This window comes from Myotis brandtii, unplaced genomic scaffold (genome assembly GCF_000412655.1).
Source record: "Myotis brandtii unplaced genomic scaffold, ASM41265v1 scaffold79, whole genome shotgun sequence".
NCBI classification, from domain to species: domain Eukaryota; kingdom Metazoa; phylum Chordata; class Mammalia; order Chiroptera; family Vespertilionidae; genus Myotis; species Myotis brandtii.
Genome location: NW_005371173.1, coordinates 2,281,114 through 2,289,263, shown reverse-complemented (window position 1 = coordinate 2,289,263; position 8,150 = coordinate 2,281,114). Strand labels below are relative to the sequence as shown.

Genomic DNA, 8,150 nt, shown 5'->3' with positions numbered 1-8,150 from the left:
AACCAAGGTACATGCTCTTGACTGGAATCGAACCTGGGACTCTTCAGTCCACAGGCCGACGCTCTAGCCACTGAGCCAAACTGGTCAGGGCTTTGTCTTGCTCTTTGTTGTTCACACAGGTATTCTTTAAGATGAGTGAGAAATTGCTAGAATTCCTTAATACACCAGGTAAATGATGTTAGCATGGAGGCTCTATGAGAGTAGGAACCTCATATGTCTTACTCCCCCCATACCTTCAGCTTGTGCCTAGTTCATATTAGGTGCTGCAGAAATATTTGTTAAGTGGATGAACAAATGTTTATATTTGTGAGATGAGCTTACTCTTGTTAAATGTTTGCCCAGACCATCCTGAGGACCACAGGAATGGAGAGCAGTGTAAAATATCTAAGTTGTTGCTCTTTGGGTGACACTGCTTTCATTCTACTGTTTGATGACAAAGGATCATGTCATCTTGGTGCAAAATTAGAATTTCTACCTAAAACCAAGAAAATCAAAACTGATACAGAAATAATTTTAATGTATATGGACTCTATTAAATAGAGAAAGGGCTTATTGAGTATTCACAGTTCTCAAATCAGAAAAACTCTTGGAGAAGGACCTTCATAGACTAATGGTTGTTAAGATTAGAGCTAAAAACCCACCGAGGAGGTTCTGGCTAGTTGGCCTTCCTAAGACATCTGTCCCAGGAAACAGGAGGGTGGGAACTGGGGTTGGCCATTGTGTGCTGTGGGAGTATTCCCTTTGGTAGAAGTTTGGTTTCTTTTCTCTGGGATTCCATTCCTTTGGGGCTTATGATGAATTAAAGAAGGTGAACTTGAGGTCCGTCCAATTTTAGGGTCTATTCTACTAAGCTGTCAGAAAAGGACGGCAGGTGGCGCCAAAACATTGTCATACATCTCAAGCTGGCTTTGGGGAAGGAGGTGGAGAGAGGGAAGGATTCTCTTTTGAACTGGTGACAGAGGGGGCTCTGGCTGTTGCTCAGGTAGGAAAGCCTTGTGGCTCAGTGTTTGCTAGCTTCAATCAGCCAGTATCTGTACCTGCAATGTCCTACTTTGGGAGAGGATTGGTGGAGAGAAGGACGTCCACAAATCAGAGTGGAAGAAGAACCTGCTTACTTTTTGCCCCTGTGTGACAGTGTCTCCTTTAGGGCCTGATGCTATAAGATGCCACGGTTTCTTATAAGGCTCTTGCCTTGTTCTGTGAGCCTCTTTTTCCTTTCTGTGAATTTGTTTCTATCTTTTGATAGATGTCCATCTTAGGATATTTTTCTTGTTTCAGGACACGTTCCTTATGGATAGATTTCTGTTTTTCACCTGCCTCCCACCCCTGTTTCTTTGGGAGGCTGGGAGTGGGGTTAAGGGTGTGGGAATGGAGAAGGGTGGGAGTGGGGGTGCTGGTGGGGAGAGCGGAGGAGGGCAGGGAAAGTTGGTTCATTGGTTCTGAGAAGGAAGCAGAACACCATCAAGACGGTAGGACGCCAAAGCAAAGAGTTAAAAGTCACCTCCAAATTGGCCAAAACTCAGAGTGAGGCCTTTAGCGGCCACGGCCACGTGCTGGAGCAGGCACAGCTCCCAGCCTGATTGATTCCCACAGCCTGGGCGCGAGCTCGCTTCCAGCATTGTCCCTGACGCCCCTCGTTTCCCCACTCCCTTCGCAAACCCGCCGGGCTGTCTCCAACCTTCATTCCTTGAGCTTGTTCCTTGGGCCGCCCCCCCTTCCCTGGGCGGGTTTAAGGGCTGGGCGGAGCTGTCCGCCTGAATCCCTTGTGGCCCCTTTGGTTCCTGGTTCTATATATATCCCTGTCCTTCTGTGAACAGGGTTTGATAGGGCTTTATGGGCATTTCCATCCGCTTCACAGGCACAGCCATCACAGAGACGTGTTTCACCCGAGAAACCTCAGCGGAGCCTGGCCTGTGGCGGACTCAGTCTGGCCCCTGAATCAAGGCTCTCTTCTCTTCCTGCCCTCCCCCGGCCCTCCCCTCCGGCTCCCCACTACCTACCCCCAAGTGAATAACAGAGCTCTGGGGAGCACTCAGCCTCATTGGCAGGGCACTTTGGAACTCCAGAGACTCGTGGAGAATGCTTTAGTGTCCCTCTCTCTACTAAGCTCGCCAGGAAGATATGAACCCTGGCTTCTGGCTTAGGTGCTGTAACAGGGCAGTGTGGCTTTTCTTGAAAAGAATGGAACCTGGTGGGTGCTGGCAGGTTCTCTTGAGGCATCAGAAGAGAAAGAAGAGCCTTTCTGAACGGAGGCTGGAGGAGCCAATGGGAGCTTAGTGAGGAGGGTCATGGCCAGAACTGGGTCATATGAGTTCAAAGGGATAAAGGAACAAGGGGATTCAAGACAGTCGGTAGGAAAGAATACTTCCCCAAGAGACCCCCTTTTGGCTTATTCTCTGGCCAGGAGATGGACCGATGGAGTCTGGTTTATTAAGGGAAAGTGTGCATAGAATAAAGGGTAACCTGTTAAGCAGGCTAAGATTTGCCGGGGGAAGCAATAGAACACCCATCACAAACACATTTTAGGATGTCTAACATCCCAAAGAATAGCTACAATTTTTGTACCTGTTGAGTGCCAGGCCCTCTGGCTGTAAATCTCGTTACTCTTCACAACCTTTTTATGAGTTGGTATTTTCCCATGGTACGGAAAGTGAAACAGATTCAGAGAATTTAAGTTGACCAGAGTCACATAGCTCATAAATAAGTGATGAAGCCAGCTTTCAAAGCCCATGCTCTTTCCACTACACCATGCTGCCTCCCTCAGGAGCCCATAAGAAGGTGACAGAGCTGATGCCGACTTAGTTTGTGGTCTGAATAATGTTTAGTCTCTTTCCGTTATTTAAAACTTCACATTTCCACATGGTTCTCTGAACCTGACACCTGTGTTTACTTGTGAGTTTTCTTGACATTCTGGCTGATTCCTTGAGCCTGGGAATTCCCAGGGCACCAGGATGCTTGGCTGTGCCCCATACAGGATAGGCCCATCTGTGTGCATCTCTTTATTATTATCCGGCTGAGCTCAGTCCAGAAGGCAGCTCACTGTCGTTGCCTAAAAGGCCTTCATCCCTGGCTTAGAGACATCAGTCCATTTGTGACTTTGCTGTGTCCAGAGTGGCCGAGTTAGGTATTTTCTTTTCCCTGCTTTGTTTACTGTTCTTTCGTGGGATTTCAGATTTCCATGATGGCGGAAGGCTTGTAAAATTCAGGGGTGGGGAAGGGTTACTGTGGCAGAAGCCCGGGCCAGGCCAGGTCGAGCCAGCATTACAGACAGCTTTTATAATGGTGTGCAAGGCTAGGAGGCTTGTAAAGGCAATGCAGGCAGATAGGGAGATAAATCATGCAAGCAGTGGGCAGGGTGGTGAGCCGAGGTTAGGAATTAACTTTGTGTTGGATGGAGCCCAGGTTGTGGGATGGGAAGAGAGGCCTCTCCTCTTTTCCTCTCCTCTCAGCTCTGTTCTTTGCTCTCCTTTCTGTTGGCCCTATTCACTGCAGGCTGTGACATGTTTGCCCTGGCCTTTCCTGTCCCTCCTCCAAGTTGCCTGAACTAAATCAACAAGGGAGAGGGTACCCCAGAGCAAGGGAAGAAAGTACTCATGCTTCTACCAATCAGATTGCTTTGTTTTATTGCAAATAGGGAATGGAACTTCCTTCCTACAGCCATAGACAAGGATGCTCATCCCTAGCTCCTTTCTGCTTGTTCTCATCTATTATGGCTTTTACCTAGAAAATGGAACTGAATCATTCGGGATCACACAAAAAGCAGAAGATGCCCTCCAGCTCTTCTGAGATTCTCCCACATGATGTAGGGTCTCAGCCTGCCTGAGCCAAGGTTCAGACTTTGGCTTCTTTTGAGGGCTGAGGCGAATCCTGATAACTTCATTCAGGAATTATATTTGATGATGGCATCTTTTTTGGGGGGTTGGGGGTTTCTCTGTGTGTCACGTATGGAAATGAGGAGGGAGCTGGGAGAAATGCAGAGAGAGGCCACATGAGTGGTCAGAGTAGACTTAGTATAAAAAGAAGTCAAGGTTAAATTCTCTGCAGACTGTGCATGTGTACGCAGTGGCCGAGTGTTGAGAGGTGGGTACTCATTGCAGGGACAGTCTTCAGGTCAGAGTTATGGCTGTTATGATCTTTATTTCTCCTCACAGCCCTTTGTGTAATGCTTTGCAAATTGTGGGCGATCAATAAATGTTTTGGGCTATCTTTTTTTTGGCTCTTGATTGACTCGATCAGCCAGCCTCTAAGTCCTCTTCTTCCATCCCTCCCTCTCCCTCCAACATCTCTCACCATAAATTGTCCCTCTAATCATCACAGCTTTCAAGTGGATGGCTCAGCCCAAACTCAAGTCATTGACTGCGTTTCTTCCTCCCCAGATCTATAATAATAGCACTGCCACTTTTCTTTCTAATTAGGCCCTAATTGAAAACTGGTTGCATATGGACTTTTCTTCTTCTGCTCTGCTTTTTAGTTCCAGTGGTAGAAAAACATTCAGCTGAGGTTTGGGTTTTTCCTTTCTTTCCCCCACCCCTTTTTTTTCTTCCCCCTCTGCATCTTCTTCCTTTTGAATATGGTGGGATTCTTTTGGAAAAGCTGTCCCCAGCCTGGTGGAGCCCCGCTCACAAACCCCAGCCTTCTCCGAGAAGACCGGGTCTTTTCAAGTGGTTTGCGTTGAACACGTCGGAGGCCCCCAATGCCTGTGACAGTTTCTGTTAATTATAGAGGCTCTTTCCCCCTCTCACATTAGTCAAAGGAGTTTTGTGTGTTTTAACAGCGTTTTCCCTTGGCTTGAATAAGAGTCTGTTCAGACATTTCCTAGCGCTGGTGAGTCGGCAGCACACACTGGTACCCGGTAGCAATGTTTCCTTATTTGCTTCTCTAGGGGCTTTCAGAGATTACAGTGGAGGGATGCTTCCTACTAGGCCTGAAATTTAGTTGTTTCTGGGTTCCAGACATAGTGCTTACACAAGCAAACGCTTCTGCAGTGCCTGGGCCTCAGATATAAAATAGACGTGCCCTTGTGTGTGGAGGTGTTTTCCAGGTCTCTGGGTCTCTTCTGTGTGCTTTCAATCTGCTCCCAGTCTTATCCAGTCCCTGTAAGAGTCCCCTTCTAGTCCTGTTGTTTTTGTTTTCGGGTTACATCAGAGCCTTTCTGGGGACCCTGGCTTCCATTTTCTATTTATCTTTTTAAAAAGTATGTTTTTATTGATTTTAGAGAGAGAGAGGAATGGAGAGAGAGAGAAGCATCTATGTGAAAGAGAAACATTGATTGGCTGCCTCTTGCACACCCCCTACCGGGAATCGAGCCCACAACCCAGGCATGTGCCCTGAGAGGGAATCCAACCAGTGACCTTTTGGTGCCTGGGACCACGCTCTACCAACTGAGCCACACCGGCCTGGGCCATTTTCTATTTCTTAGGCCTTATTAGCATTATCTCTTGTAGGCCTTTGGAAAACTTATGTTGCTATTATCTTTTTTTTTTTTTTTATCGTTGAGAGTATTACAGGTCTCCCCCGACCCCCGCCCCCGCCATGTCTCCCTGCTGTTATCTTTAATATTAAAGTGCCCTTCTGTCTTGAAGCCCCCAAGAATGACATTTTGCTTGCTTAGGTCAAGGCGTTCTAAATAGGAATCAGCTCTGGCACATGATCTGCTTAGGGACTTCTCTGAGAGGTCAGTCTACCCCGGTTTGGCTAGGAGAGAGCAGAAGACCAAGGAGACAGACAACATTGAACTAGACCTCCTATGTGGGGCTACATTTTGCTGGATTCTGTTGGATGTAGGCAGCCTGAATTTAGTCTGGGAGGAGGTCAGCAGGGTCTCACAGATGGAGCTGTGGTTAGAGGGTCAAGGGACCCCCTTACAGGCAAGGCGTCATGGGCACAACACTTCTAAGTGCTGGATGGTAATTGCTTCTCCCATTGTGGGCTTTATTGTTGTGTGTGTGTGTGTGTGTGTGTGTGTGTGTGTGTGTGTGTGTGTGTGTTTTCCCCAGAGATTTACTTAGCTCTGAATTTCCCCTTAAGAATATTTTGCTTTTGACGATGCTTGTTTTTAGCACCTGCACCATTTTTCTAGCCTAGAAACCTCCCTGTCTGAGGCGTTGATTTTATTTGGATGAGAACATTGTGGGAGGAGGACCTTGAAGAGTGATAGACCGATGGGTTCTGTTCAGGGCTTCTCCTGTGAGCTCTGTCGCTTAGAGCAAGAAGGATGAACTTTTTTGGAGTATTAGGTGGGTGACAGTCATGCTGATGCTCACTTCCCTTTTCCTAGAAGTACGGTGTACTTGAAATTAACATCAGTTCTGGCTATAGCTTAAGAGATTTGACAGGGAGTCTTAGGTCACACAGGGAAAGTCAGCTAGCTCAGCTTCTCCATTGTTTATAGAAGATGGAACTAAGACCTGTGGAGGTCATTACTCGTGGAAAAAATGGGCATGGAGTGTGGAGAGAACTCTTTTCTAGGTTAGAAAAAAAGAAGCCTTAGAGGCCCTGAGTGGCTGGACCTGGAGGCATATCACTCCTCTGGAGCCCCTGGAGAGGGACGAAGTCCTAGGAAGAGGGTGATGGAAATTCATAAGGATTACATTTTGTGAAAAGTCCTTGGACCCAAATTCAAGGAAGCTGGTTCCCCACGTGGAGTATGATTTCCCCATTGGCTTTCCCTTTTCTTTCCTGTCTGTCTCCCCCTCCCCAGTTTGTTTGGAGTCCCGTGCAGCACATGTTTGGTGCACCAAATGCAAAACATCTCCCTGTCCTGTGACCAGGGAGACTGCAGCGTTGGAAATTCTTCCTGAATTGCTGACATGGTGCTGTACATTGTTTATGTTTTATGACACACGTTTAACAATATAAACTGTGATATATTAAGGTCAAACATTGAACAAGTAAAGCAGAGTCAAGAGATACTAGTGACGTGTTTGGTCAGCCTGAGGAGGCAAAGGACTTTAACTTCATCTCTGCAGTTTCCCTGTGCCATAAAGTGACAGACGCTTGTCTGCCCCAGGCTTTGAAGATGTGGAGTGTAAACAGTGTACCACATAAAGGCACAGGGGCTTTCTGTAAAACTGGGCAACTAATTTCAGCAACATCTTTTCATGTATTTTTCAAAGTATATTTATTTGAAATACTTTCAGATTGTGATTCTTGGTGGCACAGTGTTGGTGGGAGGGTGTTGTCATGCTCTACTCAGTGGTGATTGGATCAGACTTTTATGCTTATTATTAATCGTGGAAGTCATGAGTGTAAGGAAAATATAAAAGAGGGTGAAGGCAGCAGAGATTCAGAACAGAACTAAGTAGCCCAGCAGCTGTGAAGTTTGTTCCTGAAAAACCGTGGGTTGCCAGAGATCAGCTGTCAGGAAAATAGTATTGATGAGTCCTTTCTTCCCCTTCGTATTGGGACCTTTTGCAGCTGGGAGTATGGCTTCTGGGGCATCGTTCAGCACGTTGGCCTCCTCGTTATCCTGCAGCAATGGAAGGGTTTAGATGTATGCTTTTAGGAGGCTTTTGACAAGTTCAGGGGAAGCTCAAGTTCTCCCTCCTGACCTAGCTCTGCTCTTAGAGAGACTGCAGTTCATTGGCCAGTTTGGAGTATAAAGGTGCACAGTTAGTTTGGGAGAATTAATAAAAGTAATGATTGATATCTGTGCGGTGTTTACGGTTGGCAAAGTGCTTTCACTCGCACTGTCTTCTTTGGGTTCTGTCTTTGTGAATTAGGACAAAGTTTTTGTATTATTACTTCTATTGTGTAGATGGAGAAACGGGGGTCCTTCAGCTTCCCAAGGCTGCATAGCAATGAAGCAGCCGAGCCAAGACTCAGACCCGGTTAGTTTCGATCGTTCCATTAGGTTAAGTTGGTCACCTGGTCTCCTACCTTATGACTCTTGGTTTGACCAAGGGCCAGGGTTCAAAAGGATAAGCTCCTAGCATTCTCTCCATTCAGTTTCAATCTCTGTTATATTTTTCACTATTTGTAGCAAACTTTTTCTTTCTCACACTTTCTTTTTCCTCTCTATTCCTGCTTTTCTGACCCCCCACTTTCAGGGACTGCCTTATTTGCTTTCCTAGAAATTTCTCTTTTAAGGCTTTCGGGAACTTTGACCTACCAGTAGTAACTACGTTTAAGAGAGTGTTTAAAATCTCTCC

The 8,150-nt window shown here is 46.6% G+C and overlaps 1 protein-coding gene across 3 annotated transcripts in view; it reads left to right on the top strand.

Moving 5' to 3' along the window:
- Positions 1–8,150, top strand: part of NHEJ1 (nonhomologous end-joining factor 1) — a 96,106-nt gene that overhangs the window by 35,520 nt on the left and 52,436 nt on the right. The gene's annotated exons all lie outside the window — the stretch shown is intronic.